The following is a 19,698-nucleotide window of genomic DNA, read 5'->3' on the forward strand; positions in this document are numbered from 1 at the left end:
GGCATAAGTTCTGCTGATCTATTGCACAGTGTACTGACTAGCACAATAATGGACTGTATATTTCAAAATTGCTAAAAGATTAGATTTTAAATGTTCTCATGGCAAAGCAATGAGTATGTAAGGTAACAGATATGTTAATTAGCCTGGTTTGATCATTCCACAATATATGAATGTATTGAAATATCACTTTGTATCCCACAAATATATACAATTATTATTTGTCAATTTAAAGTAAAATTAAAACATTTTTAGAAAGCTTTATCTGCCTGCGGCAGGATTCTTTGCTGCCATGCTGGGCTATATGCCTCATCAGAAAAGATGCTGATAGGCAAACCCACTCAGACCTAAACCAGTCTGCAAGGGAGACAGACCTTCCCTGAGGTAAGATTAAAACCTGTGTTTGTGGCTTGGAGGTTATCTCAGCAACATCCCTTAGTGAAAGGTTATCTTTTCTGAAAGTATCACAGAGTGAATGAAACTCATTATAAAATAGGGGAGAAAAGCACGAGAAATCAAACAAGAAATACCACCTCCAAAAGGGAACAAGTTTATTTAAGGTTAATCTACACGAACAGAAAGACGATTGTCTATAGGACCTTAAAGTACGCAGGCAAGTATGTAGCAGGTGGGATCTCCAAGTTGCTGCTCTGGGATTTCCAACCTTTCACTGTGTAGCCTGAGGGCAAGTCTCTTTGTTGAATCTGTACTTCAACTTCACCGCAGAATACTTCATTTTGTTCTGTATTATGATCTTTTTCAGAGAGTTGCTTATTTCAAGGGAATGCCATATACAACCAAGAGACATCCAGAACTACTTTATGTCAGATCTGTGCAGTTTCCTTGAGACAAAATGGCTGCCCACAGTGTTTTCAAAGGGGCGGGTCTTTGGTCATTTTTAATTGACCTCAGTGCAATTTGACCTGTGTCTAGAGGTTTCCAGGATGTGTGCTTGAGTTTACTTCCTCTTCTTTAAGCTCTCGCAACTCCACCAAGCAAAGCAGGCGATTGAATGATTGACATCTGTCTGCTGAAGGCTCTCCTGGGAACTTCAGGAGCATTCTATTTCTAGGAAGAAAGCAAGACTCTAGGGTCAGGATTTTCCATTTCTGCTTCTGGAAAGCTAAGAAATGCTTTATAGTCTCTCTAATTCCCTTCTTCTGTTCCACCGAAAAGAAAAACTTTCCCCCAAACCTATAAACCCTGAAAGTAGAGAGATAACACAAACAGACATTTTTGTTGAATTTCCTTCTTTCATTTCAGCTTCTTTGTTGGAAACAATTCATGGCCTTTGAAGGTCAATCAAGAAAGTTAAAGGACTGTAATGATCCAAAGTGTACTTTTCTTCTGGGGCTGCTTGGGGGTTGACTTTGGGTTCCACAGCCTGGAAATTTAAGGCAATAAAGAGCAAATAATAGTGACTGCCTCACGAAAAGTTTGCTTTCTCAATGCTCTGAGAGGGGCTGTAGAATTAAAAAAAAAAAAAAATGCTTGCATGTCATTTACTCATAATCTTATGAAGTAGATTATCTTTGCCCTATTTATGTTTTTCAGTTTAGATGATTGGGGAACGGCCTGACTCCAGGGAGGGTGATGTTTCTGGCTTCTTGCCTTGTAACTAACTTTTTAGCAACTCTCAGTTTATTGATTTCACTAACCTTTCCCAAGGCCTTAAAATCTCTTTCTAAGATATAGAATTTTAACTGATAACAAGTATATTTGAAGATAGGGCTGGTAGAAGAAAAAGAGAACTACACAGTAAGTATAACTGCATATGCATATTAACAATGGCCTACATTTATTTTCTAGCCATTGGGCTAAGCTCCTTTATAGGAATTACCTTATATAAAAAATTTACAATAATCCTATAAGGTTGGTACTATTATCATATCCTTATTTTCTGCTGAGGAAACTGAGATTTAGAATGATTGAAATCGCCATTGCAAAATTGTAACTGAGACAGTGAAAGGGATCTGACCAAACCAACTCCATCTTGCCTCTAACCTCCAAGCTGTCCTTGTTCCTTCCTGGGTATAGGCCAAACTAACTTTGGGAGAAGCTTAGTTTACAGTTTATAATTTAAAACAAAGATGATAACAGCCCTTTTCCAAAACACACCACCTTCTTGCCTGGGGACTGGATTGCCACAAGATTAAAAATTATGATTTAGAAGTCAGGGTTGAGCGGTGGCTCAAGCCTGTAATCCCAGCACTTTGATCACGAGGTCAAGATATCGAGACCACTGGTCAACATGGTGAAACCCCGTCTCTACTAAAGATACAAAAAATTATCTGGGCATGGTGGTGCATGCCTGTAATCCCAGCTACTCAGGAGGCTGAGGCAGGAGAATTGCCTGAACCCAGGAGGCGGAGGTTGCGGTGAGAGCCGAGACCGCGCCATTGCACTCCAGCCTGGGTAACAAGAGCGAAACTCCGTCTCAAAAAAAAAAAAAAAAAAAAAAAAGAAGTCATGCAGCTGGAAGCTACAAGATTCTGACGCTCCCTAAACTGCTCCTAAGATGAGTGCTTGAGACACTTTGCAGACCCTGCACTTAATGGCTCAGCTGGCACCACCCAGATCGATAAACTGGCTCATCTGATCTTGTGGCCCCCACCCAGGAACTGACTCAGCACAAGAAGGCAGCTTTGACTAGCTATGATTTCATCTCTGACCAATCACCACTCCTGACTCACTGGCTTCCCCACACACACCAAATTGTCCTTAAAAAACTCTGATCCCCAAATGCTCAGGGAGGCTGATTTGAGTAATAATAAATCTCCCATTTCCCGCACAGCCAGCTCCGCGTGAATTACTCTTTCCGTATTGCAATTCCCGTCTTGATAATTAGGCTTTGTCTAGGCAGCAGGCAAGATGAACCCATTGGGTGGTTACATGTAAACCAAAAAATTTGTCTCAATAATAGGAATTCCAATCCTGTTTTGACAGCTATGGTATCTTGTGCTTAGGAAATGTCACTAGTTAGGCATGAATTGCCAAGAAGAGAAGGATGATGGCAAAGCTTACAGGAAGGAAAAGCATCACGGCTCCTTTCACCAGACAAGGCGATCCTGGAACCCAAAGCTGGAGACAACTTTGTATAGCATCCTTCACATTCCACTCCAAGCTTTCAAACGTATGATAAGAATTGGCCAGTTTAACCAGTTCTACAATCCACAAGACTCTATAGCTTCCGTTGTCCCCTTCATTCATGAAGTCATGCCCAAGCACTCAGCCCTCAGTGATATCCAGTCCCATGATTTTCTGCAGCACTCCCTAGGAATAAAGCTCACTAAAGAAATTCCTTATAGTGTTGCATAGAATGTATTGGGTTTTGTTTTGAGATGGAGTCTCCCTCTGTCCACCCAGGCTGCAGTGCAGTGACATGATCTTGGCTCACTGCAACCTCTGCCTCCTAGGTTCAAGCAATTCTCCTGCCTCAGCCTCCTGAGTAGCTGGGATTACAGGCACGCACCACCACACCTGACTAATTTTTTTGTATTTTTACTAGAAACAGGGTTTCACCACATTGACCAGGCTGGTCTCAAACTCCTGATCTCAAGTGATCCACCCACCTTGGCCTCCCAAAGTGCTGAGATTACAGGCATGAGTCACTGCACCCGGCCATAGCATGTTTGTTTAATTACTGCATTTCATCCCCACTGAACTTTGTGAAGTAGGCTAGAGCATACATTAAATTTTATTTCTTTTCTGTAGATTTGGAAATTGAACCCCAGAGAGGTAAGTTAACTTGCCAAAGGTACTGGACAAGTTTAGGGTAGTGCTGGGACCAGTACTTAGGACCTTCAGCTGTGAGACCTGATTTGTTCTATGACACCATGTCCCTCCCTTCAGCATCAAGAGATGTTTGTCCAGAGCCTGGGAGATATTAGGCCTTTGAGCAAAGCTCTCTGGATAGGAAAACAGATGTGGTCTCCACCCTGCGAAGGATTACTATTTTCTTTGGGAGATGGCCCTTATTCTAATCCAATTACTAACCACACAAATAGTTCTTTGGTTTTTTTGGAACTATATTGCAAGCACAGTCAAGCTTATACTTCTTTTCTGTGCCCCCTGGGGATTTTATACATTGTCCCACACCCAGCAGGTGGTTTGTGAATTGGTTCAATAAAGCTTACATTAGAGACTGACAGTGGCAGCTTGGTAGAACAAGTGGAGATGCTGAAACCTGGCCAATCTTCGTTCACATTTTGCCTCTGCACTTTCTGGTTGTATGACCTAGGCAGGCACCTGATCTCTCAGTGCCTCAGGTACCTCAACTATAAAAGGAAGACCTTAGTACCTACCTCACAGAGAGATGCAAGGACTCTGACATAATACAGCTATGGTCCTGAGTATACTACCTGGCACAGAGTAAGGAGACAGGAGATGTTCACTGTTTAGTTACTATTATTAGAATGTGTACCTTATCATCTTCCTAATAGAGGTTCAGCTTGTCATCATTGAGCCTGCAAAGCTTCCTGTGCGTATTTCAGCACGTGTTTCTGTTGCATCTAACTGCAGGTGGTTCTCTTTTATTTTCATTCAGGCGAGGAGGATGATCACATTCAAAGTGATAGTTCAACCAAGTGCAACTGAGCACTGTAACTTCCTTTTAAGTGCCTATTAATAGGGTGCCTATTAATAGGATCAACCTGGGACCTTCTTGGCAGGTGTCAACTCCACCCACAACCAAGTTCACCAAAAACACAAGTTAAATTTGGAACAGGAGGCTTTGAACAAGATGTCCCTAGTTGCTATGAGTGGTACCCTTACCCTAAATGCAGTGGCTGGGGGAGCTACATTTTAGTGTTATAGATACTTCCAACAGGACCAGCAACTGCTAGAAACTGCTAGAATCCCATTCAAAGGATTCCTGGAGCCCCTTTAATACAGCACATTAGTGTGGGCCAAAGAGTGGTACTCCCCAATCTCCTGTGCCAAAGTCGGGCACAAGGGCTCATAGAGCCTGTCTGCTATCTCACAAGATGTCTCTGAGGCCAGATGATTTCAGCTCAGTAATATCCAATCTACCTGCTTATTTTCACTTCTGCTTTCCTTAAAGCAGCCTCAGAAAAAAAGAAAATGTTGCCTGTGTTGAAATGGGGCCTTTGCTGAAAAAAATAAAACACACTTTCACTGCAGGTCAGTATATCCAACCCTACACTCTCCTCATAATAGAATATAAAGCAACGAAACTCAGGTTCATGACTTGGAACTCTACCAATTTGTCCCCAATTTACTCATTCCTTTGATTCAGGTAGGAGAGGTCAATGATGAACTTGACTTCCAGTCACCTCCCACCTGGGACTTCCCAGGGCCAGAAGCACACTACTTTCCATTGCTCTAACTCTTACTTCCTCTCCCCTGCCCCACTGCATAGAAATTAGCGTAAGCAGAAATATCTAGCTCTACTGTATACTTAGCATAAAATACCTTCAAAATAACTTGAAAGCAGCTCAGCTGTCTCTGGAAGTATACCCAGTTGAACCTTTTAATTATAAAATGTTTGTTGTTCCCCCTGACATTTGAACAATTGCTCCTCTAATTTTTGAACCTACCTGTAGCTATATTTAAACTCTTAGGATATCCTAGGCTCTGCACTGGGATTTACTTGCATTTTCTCATTTAAACCTGACAAAGGCCCCATGAAATAGGTACCACTGTTATATCCGTTTTACTGTTAAGAAAAAAACAAGGGAAATTAAGTAACTCTAGAACCCATAATGCTAACCTTTCTGCCTCAGTTCCTCCCAGTTATAAAAGGCTGTGGGCTTTATTCTCTATGGAAGAAAGCACCTTGAGGGTGGGGACCAAGCCTTAAAATGCTGTGCCAAGTTTTCAGTTGCATCTGCATTACCAGGTAGGTGTTTCACAAATGTTACAATCAGTCCAGTTCTCAATAATAATTTATACAAAGTACATATCTATTTAGAACCTTCCAGGTTTGACATTTACTACACAAAGGAAGTACATAACCTATTTAGGGGATATTAGCCCACATGAAACAGAAAAATCAGGCCAGGCCTGGTGGCTCACGCCCTATAATCCCAGCACTTTGGGAGGCTGAGGCGGTTGGATCACGAGGTCAAGAGATCAAGACCATCCTGGTCAACATGGTGAAACCCCATCTCTTCTAAAAATACAAAATTAGCTGGGCATGGTGGTGCGTGCCTGTAGTCCCAGCTACTTGGGAGGCTGAGGCAGGAGAATTGCTTGAACCCAGGAGGTGGAGGTTGCAGTGAGCCGAGATCACGCCATTGCACTCCAGTCTGGGTAACAAGAGCGAAACTCCGTCTCAAAAAAAAAAAAAAAACAAACAGAAAATCAATTAGATATTTAATCTAAAAATACATGTTTCAGCCTCCAGAGAAAGGGGAGACCAGAACCCTGGGGAAGAACCCTGGAGAGGTGGTGGGATTTCAGGTGGTCCTTGAAGAACCAGGCCAATGTCAAGAAGTGGAGAAGGGGGAGAATGTGGAATAAGGTGTGGGGAAAGGCAGTCTTGGGGGAAGGAAGATGGGAAGTTGGCCTGTAACAATAGAATATGCACATTGTAATTTCTTTCACCATCAAGGATGAGAATTCTGGAAGCCTTATAGAGACTTCTCTTGATTAAAAAAACAAATACTTCTTAGCTCACCAAACAGATTTTTCTCCAGGTCCTGGTAGAGGATACAAAGGGCCCATAGAAGGCAAGTTCCAGATACAGAAGGAACTGATCTTTGCCTCCTTCTGGTTCTGGTGTTCTCCCTTGACCATCCTTTTCTATTTCCAGCTATTTTTCTCTGAATTTAGTTTTTTCAAATGGAACATACAGAAGCTTTATGAGCAGAATAAAACAACCAGAGTTGGCAGCCTCATTCTCAACCCGCTAGCCATGTGCGTCTCTGAGGAGGAGGATGGCAAACCCTGGCTCAGCCTGTCTTGTGTGCTAGGTGATGCATTAGTTGATGTGCCAGGTACTCTGTGTGTGTTAACTCGTTACATCTTCCCAAGTAAGATGTGTCATTACCTATTACCATTGCCCTTTTGTGACAAAACAGAAACTTAGTGAGATTAAGAAATTTATCTAAATTCCTTAATTTGACACTGCTGGTCAGCAGCAGAGGTGGGCCAGACGATGTGACCTCCAAATCTGCTCTTAGCCCACATGTTACTACTTCCCAAGTCATCGAACTTCTTGGAGCCCTAGTTTCCTCATTTGCAAAGCATCCATAAATATTAAATAAATATAGGCCAGGCGCGGTGGCTCAAGCCTGTAATCCCAGCACTTTGGGAGGCCGAGGTGGGTGGATCACGAGGTCAAGAGATAGAGACCATCCCAGTCAACATGGTGAAACCCTGTCTCTACTAAAGATACAAAAAATTATCTGGGCATGGTGGCTCATGCCTCTAATCCCAGCTACTCAGGAGGCTGAGGCAGGAGAATTGCCTGAACCCAGGAGGCGGAGGTTGTGGTGAGCCGAGATTGCACCATTGCACTCCAGCCTGGGTAACAAGAGCGAAACTCCGTCTCAAAAAAAAAAAATTAAATAAATATAATAGCATATTCATAAATATATTCTTTACTATGGCAGAGAGTAGGGAGAAGTAATGTGATAATGTAAGTAAAGCATCTAGCCTCTCCTTGGATATAGTGATTATTCAGAAGGGGCATCATTATTCATTTTCACCATTCAAAAACAGTGAATGCTTAAACTGACTGTCTTGTTTTATGGCTTTACACTTCTTTGAGGATTCTGTAGGCACTCTGGAAGTACGGAGGACACCTAACATATTCTTGTATCTTTCTCAGCCACTGTGATTTTTTTTTTTTAAACAGAGCCTTGCTCTGTCACCAGGCTGAAGTGCAGTGGCACAATCTCGGCTCACTGCAATCTCCACCTCCCAAGTTCTAGTGACTCTCCTGCCTCAGCCTCCTGAGTAGCTGGGGCTACAGGCACACACCACCACACCCAGCCAATTTTTGTATTTTTAGTAGAGGTGGGATTTCACCATGTTGGCCAGGATAGTCTTGATCTCTTGACCTTGTGATCCATCCACCTCGGCCTCCCAAAGTAGAATTACAGGTATGAGCCACCGTGCCTAGCCTCTGATTTTTTTAAAAAATGACACAATTATTTTTTAGCTTCTTTCTTTAGCGTTCTTTTTTTTCTGTTTCTCTTCTGTATAGCTTTTCAGACCTCATTGATGGTGAAACTAGGAAAGTACTTCCTCAGAGGTGAGTCTATAGATAATAAATATGTGGAACAGGGCTCTATTGTCCTCAGGTAAAGGAGGGTGACCCTGGGTTAGGTAAGCCGTTAAATACTGTTCGACCACATACTGGGCAGGTGTTTGAGCAGGTGTGGCAGCCTTGGGGCAGACGCTGAACGTGGCACATAAGAGGTTAGTGGATATAGATATACCTTCATAAAGCAAATGCTGGACTCTCTCCCCTGCCGTGTCTTAGCTACAGGGACGAAAATAAATATTTTAATTAGCTTCAGCTTCCAAAAGAGTCTTAGGCCAGACTTCTGAATCTGCCTCCTATAAGGAAAACACTTTCAAATTCTACCACTTGGCAACAAATCCCTCCCAGATAAAACCCCAAAACAAAAAATTACATTTCTAACTAAACAAGTAACTGTGCTTCTTAGACAGATAGCTTCATTATACATTCAGCAGCTTGGACTGACACAATCTTGGACAAAAGAGGAAGAGGCAAGAGGTGAAGCTGAGCTGTGTTTGGAAGTGCAGCTCAGAATGATGGCAGAGAGATTGGAAGGAGCAGGGAAAAATCAAGGTTGATTCCTACTTTTTTTCCCCCACTGAGCTTGTTTTTCCCCCGAGCTTGTTTCCCCTGACTTGACAATGGTGTTTTTAGGAATTAACATTTTACTTTGTAAATATCACGTTCACTTTTTCAAAGAGCTTTTATCTCTACCCCTGTTGACATAAATGATCACACTGAGTTTTATCTAGGTAAGTTTTAGAAGAGAGTAAGTTCAGGGATTTCTGAGATAAAGAGATTTTTATTTTATTTCTTTGCCTCAGGTAGAATTCAACAGATAAATACTTCTCTTTGTTAAATCCAAATCAAGTTTAACTAAACTTTCAAGACAGTGAGGAGTTGTTATTTTAATTATAACAGGCATCCACACAGACTTCTTTAAAGCAGTGGAGTTTTCCTGGTATTCATGTATTTATTTGACAGGTATCTTTGAGTTCTGACAACGTCAAAACACTGTACTGAGTGCTCCTGCCCAGTGCTGCTGTGTGTGAAATGTGCAGATACAGTTCTGAATCGTGATAGATAGAAGGAGCAGGAATAATGGTGGGTGGAGGAAAGCCCCTTTGTTTCGTGTCAGTCAAAGCCTCTATGAAGAAAGGACATTTATGCCAAGACTTGACAAATACAGGGGACCCAGTTGGGTAAAGAATGAGGCAAAGAGAAGAAGAGAGCAGGAACACATTTCTGGAATAGGGAACAGCATTTGCAAAATTCTGAAGGTGTAAAATATTCGGCAAGTTTGAGAAACAAGCAGTGGGGCTGGAGCATAGGGAATCCAGGAGGAGAAGTTGAAGACCAGGTGGAAGTGGGACTACACTGACATGACCTTTCATTTACTGATAGATAATCACTTCACAGATGATGAAAGAAGTAAGAGCTATCTTGTTAGGAACCCATTGATCATGGAAGAACTATCAGAAATAAAATGATCATTTTCTCCCTGAAATTATAAACTCAGTCATTGGAGAATTGATTCAATTTTCATATAGTCATTTTACCACACAGTTGGATAAATGTGACACGCTTATTTCTGTGCAAGTTAAGAACTTGTTGGGTAGCAAATTTTTTCCCTTTCAATTCTAGGGAATAACATCTGGGCCACAGGTGAAACTGTTGGTCCACAAGCTTACTTTGGTCCACAGGCATAGCTTCTTTGGCCTGGACAGTATTTTTACAAATTCTAAATAAGTTGCAGGCTGGGCACGGTGGCTCATGCCTATAATCCTGGCACATATGGAGGCTGAGATGAGCAGATCCCTTGAGGCCAGGAGTTCAAGACCAGCCTGAACATGTGGAAAACCCCATCTCTACTAAAAAACAAAAATAAAAATTAGTCTGGTGTGGTGGCACATGCCTATAATCCCAGCTACTCAGGAGGCTGAGGCAGAAGAATCACTTGAACTCTAAAGGCAGAGGTTGCAGTGAGCTGAGATCATGCCACTGCACTCCAGCCTGGGCAACAGAGTGACACTCTGTCTCAATCAATCAATCAGTAAGTTACAGTAGCAGAAACTGCTATGTGTTTAGCAAACCTATTTCCTTCTACAGTTGGTGCACAGCTGCACTACATTTCCCAGCATCCCTAACATGTAGAAGGGACCACATGTCGAGTTCTGCCAATGGATATAAACAGAAGTGCTGGTCACTGTTTCCAGGCCTTGGCAGCAAAAATCCTCTTCCCAGCCCTCCACCTTCTCTATCTGTCCCCATCTGCAACTGAATGCAAAGAAGGAAGGAGTCACAGAAGATGGAGAGCCACTTGATACAGGGAGTCTGGCTCCCTGGATGATGGAACAGTCTCCACAATGACCCTCATTGAAACATTATTGTGTTTGCCACTGGGATTTTGACTTTGTTTGCTGCAACAGTGTTTTTGTTTGGATTCCTCCCAGGATCAGGTTCTGAGACATGGATTGGTGCCCAAGTAGTTCATTGGGAGGTGATTCCAGGAAACATCAGTAGACAGGCAAGTGGGAAAGTGAGAAGGAAAAGGGTTGGATTTCAATGAATGGCACATTATCTACCAGTTTGTACTGTGGCAGCTGGAGCTCAGTCACACAAGGAAACTCTGGGAGACATACAGAACATAGCTCAGAGCTATCCTAACTGAGAGGTAAGATTAGCATATTTATGTACTTACCTCTCATTGCCTGAAAGCCACTTGCAAGTGCATTAACATTTTAGCATTGCCACATGCGTTGCATGCAGGTCAAGTGTGTGCACAGTGCCTTAGGGCAGAGTTGAAGGCAGTGGCAGTAGGCAGCCTCACCTGCAGAGGGGAGTGCTGAGTGAATATGATGGAGCACCAACAGCATCTGCTAAGAACATTCAGCCCACGCTGACCGATACTATGGCCAACACTTAAAATTAGGTGACTTCCTCCAAAAATAAGATAGTCAACATTGAGCCTACATTTCTGTAAGGCAATAACTGTCTGGAGCTGACTAGTGACTGCCACTTTAGATTGGGGTAGGGTCTCTAATCTCCATAGTCCTCATAACCCCCCACCAATCCTATTTCTTTTGTTCCCCAGGCTGGAATGCAGAGGCATGATCTTGGCTCACTGTAACCCCTGGCTTCTAGGTTCAAGTGATTCTCCTGCCTCAGCCTCCTGAGTAGCTGGGATTATAGGCACCACCACAGCTGGCTAATATTTGTATTTTTAGTAGAGATGGGGTTTCACCATGTTGGCCAGGCTGGTCTTGAACTCCTGACCTCAAGTAATCCAACCACCTTGGCCTCCCAAAGTACTGGGATTACAGGTGTGAGCCACGGTGCCTGGCCTACCAGCCTACCTTATGATTCTTTCTGTAGGCATTTGAATCTGTAACCCCAGGCCTTCTACTAGAACAAACCTTGTGTTTTGTTCATTCCCTCCCATCTTTCTGAATCCAACTGCATTTTCTTCCCTCCTTACACCACTTCAAAAGCCTCTCAAAATGTACTTTCTTGATGAGGCATTCCCAGACCACTTCACCATACTTCTATGGCCACGCATAGCTGTGCTGTCCAATATGGTAGCCACTGGCCACATTTGGCTATTTAAATTTAAATTTTAGTTCATTAAAGTTAGCTAAGCTAATAAAAATAATTAAAGTTTAAAAATGAGTTCCTCCATCATATTAGGTACATTTCATGTGCTCCGTAGCCATAGGTGGCTAATATATTGGATATGTCATATATTGAACAGCACAGATATAATACATTTGCATAATGACAGAAAGTTCTGTTGGACAGTGCTGACCTGTATCATAATTCTTCTGGTTTTTCTTGTAGGTGCTTTTTTGTTTTCCATAAATATTTACCTCTTAAGGTGAAATCATCTTTTAAAAATGAATGCCAGTGTGTTCCACATGTCTTGTATTCCTGTCCACAGTCAAGCACCTAAGTGATTGCTTGTAGTAATATTGCTGATGTTTCTCAAGTTGCTGAATGAGGTGCCGTTACCAGGGTCCCCCGTAGTCCCATTCAGGGAGACATTGCTGGCTCTCTTGCCCTCTTCAGGCTTAGATGAAAGTCTGAGGATGCAGCCTAGGAAGAAAAGAGACAGAGATTTAAACATCATACTTTTTTAAGACTGGAAGGAAACTCATTAAGACCAGTTATTGTTTCCCACTTTGTAAAAAAGGGGAATCACCATACTTTGGTGATTTAATTTTTAAGTCTTTATTGCATTTAAAATTCAGTCGGAACTGGGACATTAAAACATTAAGGTAAAGCATCCTGATTTGGGAGTTTGGCACACAAGAGTGGCATCCCAGCTCTGTCATTTATTAGCTACAAGATGTCACACCATTTACTTGCCTTCTCTAAGCCTCAGTTTATTCCAAGGAGAATAATAATAATATCTACACTTCATGGACTTTTGATGAGGATTAAATGAGAGAAATGCCAGAGGAATTACTCTTAGCAACAAAAAATTAAATCCAAAGGAAAAGCAAGCAAGATAAGAATAGATCTCCAGTTGTGTGCCTTATTGGAAAAGACCAAAGCATATAATGCATTCAGAAAATTCCAATAGAAACGTGTACACAGCTGCAGGAGGATCATTTTACAAACACTCATTTTCCTTGGAAAATATTAATGTATTTCCGTTAGCATAAAGACTAGAGTTATGGGGCAGGCATTGCACCCTCCCCTTGTCCTACTCTGCCAAACAAGTAATATCGCAAATTAAAGCTCCCATTTGGTGGGGAAAAAAAAAAAAGGATAATGGAAATAGGATCACCAGGAATAAAAGTACTGGAGAGCTCCAATCACTCAGTTTTGGGTCAGAAGATAAAACATTATGAGGAATGTCTTATCTTTTTTTCTGTCTTTGCTGCCCATATGTTTTATACGTTTGAAAATAATAAAACATTCTGAATGCAATTATTGCCTTCATTCTCCAAAGAGATAAATAAGCCTGGGAAGGTTCATGTTCTGAAGCACCTCTGAGGCATGACTGTGTCCTTCTCTTGGTCATCAAGCTGTGAAAAGTCACAGTGCTGTCCAATAATCTCATGGAGAAACAAGCTACAGGCACTTCCTTCTGGACAGAACAGATCAGGCTAGGCCTACCTGCAAATGGCATTTTGGCTAGTGGCCATGATGTCATGATGAAACTTGATTTGGGCAGAGGCTCAGAAGTGGCATTTGGGAGATTTTCCTTCTTTACTGTATACACTTGATTGTTAGGGAAAGATTCTCAAAATTAGTTGCAAAGGGAAATAAAGTAAACGACAAAAGAGGATGTGTGATCTGATTATATTCTGTTACAAGAATGAAAGACTAGTTGGAAAGTATCTAATAGAGTCCTTTGTTTAATGCTACAGAAATTCACAAAAAAATGGAATTTATCAGAAAGATGTGGAAGTTCACAGAAGTATGAGTTAAGTATTGCTGCATAACAAACCACTTCAAACTTAGAGGCTTAGAACATTTATTTAGCTCTTGATGTAAGCTGGTCTCCTTCATGTATCTGAGGTCAGCTGTCTGTGCATGATGTGGTTCTGCTTCTAAGAGCTGGCCAAGACCCCTGTGCTCTCCTTCAAGTGGTTTGTCATCCTCCAGCAGCTGACACCAATCTTGTTCTTGTGATTCCAAGAGAGACTGGAAGCATACAAGCCCTCTGGAAGTTGAGGCCCCGAGTGGACACACCTTCCCTGTTCCAGCATTCTCCTGGCTAAAGCAAGTCCCAATGCATCCAAGATTTAAAAGGTGGGAAACTAGACTTCAGTTCTTGATGAGCCTCCGTCTCTTGCACAGGGCATGGATATGGAGGCCACTAGTTGGGGCCATCAGTGCAATCAATTTATGGTATTAGAATTGAAGGAAAAGGCGAAGAATTAGTTCTCAAGAGGCCCAGGACTCAGAGCTGCTTCAGGTGTTTGGGTGCTACGTGCCAGTGAGTGATCTCACCACGTTCCTCTTTCAGGAGGAAGAACTCCTGCCTTTTCAGTCCTTGAGTCACTTAGTTAGCTACTGAAATCACACCTTGCTCACCTGCCTACTGCTTTCCCAGCAGAGGATGTGACACCTGGATTGGTAGTCCCACTAGAAATTATATTCCATTGATTGCGTGGCTATCCCCAGAGCAAAATGTGGGTATGACTCCCTGAAGAAGGCAGAATGAATGCTGGGCCCTTCATACCAAAGTGCTTTCTCTGTACACTAACGTGTTAACAATAGTAATATCTATATGTCGGATTAATGGAAGAGAGTTTTCTTTTGTTTGTATGAAATCCTAGATTTCTCTAAGGAATGTGTATCATTTATGTACATTTTTACAAAATTATAGGGAAAACAGTTGTAGAAGCCCATAGCGGGACACGTGTAGTGGCAAGTACTTGTACTTCAGGTCTCTCTGCCTCTGTTTTCTTCCTCCTCCCTCTTTTATTCCTCCTCCTCCTTCTCTTCGGCCTTCTCATTTTGCTCCTTCACCATCTCCTTCTGCTACTGCTGCAACTACTACTGCTCGGCTTCTGCACACACATGCACACACACCCCGTCCATCACATTCCAAAAAGGAAACTCTTTTGAGCCTCTGTATTCTCATTTGCAAAATTATAGGAGGCAGAGAGATTGTCTCCAAAATCATTTCTTTTTTATTCTTTTTTTAAAACTTTTTATTTTAGAGATGGGGGCGGGGGGAGAGAGAGAGAGAGAGGGAGACTGTTAAATTCTGGAGTGCAGTGGTGACATCCTAGCTCACTCACTGCAGTCTGGACACTCCTTGGCTCGAGATTTTTCCACCTCAGCCTCCAGAGTACCTGGGACCACAGGCACGTGCCATTGTGCTCAGATCACTTTATTATTTTTATTTTTTTAAGAGACAGGGTTTCACCATGTTAGGCTGCTCTCGAACTCCCCACCTCAGGTGATCCGCCTGCCTCAGGCTTGCAAAGTGCTGGGATTACAGGTGTGAGCCACCGTGCCCGGCGTCTCCAAAATCATTTCTATTAATAAGTAATAGATACATATATAATTCTGATTTTCCAGATAATTTATTCCTATATCCTATTTGACACTTTTTCTTTGATTGTCCTAATAGGCTATATTTTATCTCTAAAAGCAACTCATCTCTGTTCTAAGAGCACACAGAGGGAAAGGTTTTCTTCAGCTCCCTCCTCTTTGGTCCCCATCGCCAGATGCTATGATAGTTGGCTGGAACACTATAGAGATCTAATAGCTATTGGTGCTCCAGGCTCAGGCCTTACCTATCAGAAATCAGTCTCCAAAGAAAACATGCCTTCTCAACCTCCACAACACCTCAGCACTCACGAAGGAGAGAGCTCTCTCTCCACTGATGAGGGCTTTTACCCTGTGGGTAAAATAATTAAGGTTGCCAAACAAAAATACTGGATGTTCAGTGAAATTTGAATTTCAGATAAACAATAATAGTTTGTTAGTATGAGTATATCCCGTAAATTCCAGATATTGCCAATTTGAATGGGGGCATACTTATACTAAAAACGTACTCACTTTTACCTGAAATTCAAATTTCATTTGCCAAATCTGCCAACCCTAGATGGAATAGATTCCTGCTGCTTATTCCCCCTCTACCACCCGACTCAGGAACAGAGAAAATACATCACCTCAGCCAGACATTGGCTAATGAAAGTCCTAAAACTTCTAAATATTTTGAAGTATCTGAAAGAAATCATGAGCAGAAACATTTCATGGGAAGATATTTCTTATTTCCTTGTGGTCATGATAGTCTGAAACAGGAATTAATGTCTGGTTCTAAATTCAGAAATAGAGCAGTTCTTTTTTTCTTGTTTTTATTTTTTCCTTCACAAAGGTATCACATATATTTTTTTAAAAATTTAAAGCAAGTAAAAACTACAATCAACCAGATGTAGTACAAGGGAAGCTAAGTGAGATGTCTGCAGTTTCTTGGATACTCTAATATTGAGAGTGGGTTGCCTTGGTTTAAGGATGTAAAGAGCTCCACCTAGAGATCAATACCCACACTAAAGAAAAAAAAAACAGACATTCTGCTTCATGTGTCAGTTGCATGTGAAATTCATGTGAGTTCATTACTATGTGCTTTCTCATTTCTGAGTGTTGTAATGAGTTTATTGTTGGATTGGAAGGCCAATGGCCAGATCTCAGAGTGTGGAATAACATGAAGACAAGGCCATCGCAGAACAGAGTCTTGACAGTCTTCCTCTAGGTTCACCCAACCGCATCTTCATGCTTTTATCTTTTTTTTTTTTTTTTGAGACAGCATTTCGCTCTTGTTACCCAGGCTGGAGTGCAATGGTGCGATCTCGGCTCACCGCAACCTCCATCTCCTGGGTTCAAGCAATTCTCCTGCCTCAGCCTCCCGAGTAGCTGGGACTACAGGCATGCGCCACCACGCCCAGCTAATTTTTGTATTTTTAGTAGAGACAGGGTTTCACCATGTTGACCAGGATGGTGTCAATCTCTTGACCTTGTGATCCACCCGTCTCTGCCTCCCAAAGTGCTGGGATTATAGGCGTGAGCCACCGCGCCCAGCCTATTTTTCTAACTTCAGCACGCACTTGGTCACCTCAACACTTTGGATAAGAATCAACTGGGAGAAAAATTTTGCTGTGAGCATTCTAGGTTAAAGTGAGCAGGATATTTACATAGAAAGGCTTGGACTTCTTTAATTAATAATTATTGGTAGTAAGTTTACATTGTTCTAAAGTCTTCAAAACAATCCTGGAGACAGGATTTTATAGATATATAAAAATGAGTCTTAAAGGCCCTCCTTAACTTAATTGAGGTCATATCAGTTTAAACATAGGCCAGTTTAACCCCAATATCTATTTTCTTCCCTGCTACCATACTATACTGCTCTTTATTTCTGAGAGTTGCAAGATGTTTTGTAGGTAAATCCAGCCCATGAACTAATCTGACATTAGGCAATATTGTTTCACTAGTATCACTTTTTTTAACCTTCAAATTTGAATGTCTTTAGGCTGGAAATATACCTCCCACTTTGTCAACAGTCACCACCACTTTCCATAGTGTTACATCTGCTGCTAATCACGCATTCATGTTACCTGTCTGCCCCCCACAGGCATTCGAGCTTGCAACTCCAGGTTTGGTGTTTGAAAAGTGTTTTTACCAATATCATTTGATACTCAGAATGACTGTATAGGCGAAATGGTAGATTTTATAAAGATTGATGAAGAAATGTGCTAAGTGGTGCAAGATGTTTTTCCAGAGGAGTCTCCGACCAATAATGAGCAGAACCAGTGCCCTTTTTAATACATAAAGATCAACATCCTACACTGAACATTCTTAGTGACCCATCATCTTGGGTGAAGGCCATTACACCCTCAGGGATTTGCATTAGAACACAGGGAAAGCTAAAGAAAACAGGAGAACTTGGAATTAGAAAAGACTCAGTTCAAGGAGAATTTGTATTTTACTGATATGTTCAGCATAGTAAGAACTCTGGCTCTGCCAAACATCCAGTCTGCCTTATGCATAAAAATTGCTGATCCATTGCAGGAGAAAATTATAGAGGAATGTACTTCAATTGTGTGCCCCAAATAAACTCCATGGGACCCCAAGTAAATGAAGAAATGGCAGTAACTAGGAGTGGTAGTTGTTTCCCTCTCATTGTACTTTTGAATAAGATTCATTGTAGCAACCATTTAACATATTAATATGTTCCTGGTACTGATGAGGTTGGACTATTTTAGCCTTTACTGACAAGGAAGAAATGGCAGGCAGGCAGGTGTCCAAAGCACTAATCTATGAAAGGACAATTTCTTCTGTGTTTGCAACAAGTGGAATGCTTCAGCCGATAGAACTCTATTCTTCGTTATGTTTCCTAAACAGTGCAATTTAAACCTCAAATTTGCCAAGCAGGCCCATTCTCACACCTCTTGTTTATATTATTTCCTTTGACCATTTCAGTCAGAAATCACGAAATCAGAGTCATCTCATTTGTTTTTCATTTCTTAGACACTTAAGTAGCATATCTTATGTGCCAGAGATTCTTTTAAAGGAATAGCTCATTTAAACGTTATGTTAGCTGTATGAAGGAGGGACTGCTATTATCCCCATTTTACTGATAATGAAACTGTGGCACTGAGTGGTTAAAAAACCTTCCCAAGTCACATAGCAAATATGTGGAAGAGCTGATCCTCTTGACCGCTTTTCTGTGTGCTCTTATCTTGGTCATATGCTGCCATAACATGCATATATTGGCTATACCATTGCTAATTCTTCTGATCACCAGGGGATTATATTTTCCTACTATTCCCTTTATACATTTCCCTTGCTGTTTTTGTCCTGAGTTGGCATTGATAAACCAGCCAGGTTTTATAAGTGTTGGGAAAGCTTGCCATGGTGTTCTGATAATAACTGCATGCGTGTCCTGCAGACCTGGTTTCATCCATCACTGATGCATGAAATTAGAGCACCTTTAATACAGCACCTGAGACCCCAAAAAGTTAGGCCAAGTTGGTGCAAGAACACAAAGAACCATGTACTCGCTAATTTTCAACAGATGGCCAACTGCCACCTGAAATTCTGAGTGGGTTTTTCTCTGAGCCCACTTGTATGCTTTACTTCAGTGGGAGGAGGGCAGTGACAAGAAGTCAGCAAGACTTGAAATCCTGCCTACGGAGAGAGAGCTGAAGGAAATGAAAACATTTATCTTGGAGAAGAGAAATATGGAGGCCTCAAGGATTGGTGTCAGGTAGCCAACTCGCTGCTAAGTGCAGTAGAAAATGGAAACTCATGGAAATCAGATTTCAGCGCAATGTAAGTGACTTCTCTTTTTTGTTGTTTTGTAAATTTTGGAGAAAATGGTTTTAAGTGATAAAAATAGAAACATATTGTTTATTAAAAACAAATCAAACAATAACAAAATGTCTAAGGTGAAGAGTAAAAGCCTCTTTTCCTTTACCCACTTCCACTCCCTAGGAATACCCTTGATGTCTACCCTCTCATGTCCCTATCTATTCACATGGAAATGTGCTGTCCATACATCCACATATGCCTACTACATGTCCATATAATTTTGCTGTATTTTTGTTTGTTTTCAAATATATGGCCATAAAATGGACATTTCTCAGAAAGTAATGAACAGGAAAGGCCCTTCAAGTGTAAATTTCTGTGATTTCCAAATGTTATTGTACATAGATGGCCTGCTGAAGGATCCAAAATATATGATTTAAGTTATTGACTGTAAATATTCAAAGTGTTTCACAATTTTAGTTAATCTGATTTGACATTTTTTCACTAAAAGCAAATTACCAGATACCTAAGAAATGGAAGTAGGCATTTTGTACTAATACTTATTCTTAAGAGAAAGGATATTCAAACAATTTAAGCTATTCAAAAATGGATGAGCTGCTTAGACATTTTAGCCACTGGGTATGTTCAAATAGAAGTTGGTTGACCAGTTGGTTATCACATTATAGAGGTGATTAATGCCACAGATGGGAAGGTGGGGA

At 41.4% G+C, this 19,698-nt stretch overlaps 1 long non-coding RNA gene across 1 annotated transcript in view; it reads right to left on the reverse strand.

Annotated features, from left to right (window-relative positions):
* Window positions 1-412: 412 nt before the first annotated feature.
* The window catches only part of LOC118142835 (uncharacterized), a 77,055-nt gene continuing 57,769 nt past the window's right edge, over window positions 413-19,698 (reverse strand). The window contains exons 3-5 of the long non-coding RNA XR_013533121.1: window positions 12,076-12,301; window positions 10,911-11,039; window positions 413-1,065 (exon numbers count right to left, since the gene is read on the reverse strand). This is a non-coding gene — a long non-coding RNA (uncharacterized LOC118142835). The remainder of the gene's footprint in view (window positions 1,066-10,910; window positions 11,040-12,075; window positions 12,302-19,698) is intronic.

This window comes from Callithrix jacchus, chromosome 1 (assembly GCF_049354715.1).
Source record: "Callithrix jacchus isolate 240 chromosome 1, calJac240_pri, whole genome shotgun sequence".
Classification (NCBI taxonomy): domain Eukaryota; kingdom Metazoa; phylum Chordata; class Mammalia; order Primates; family Cebidae; genus Callithrix; species Callithrix jacchus.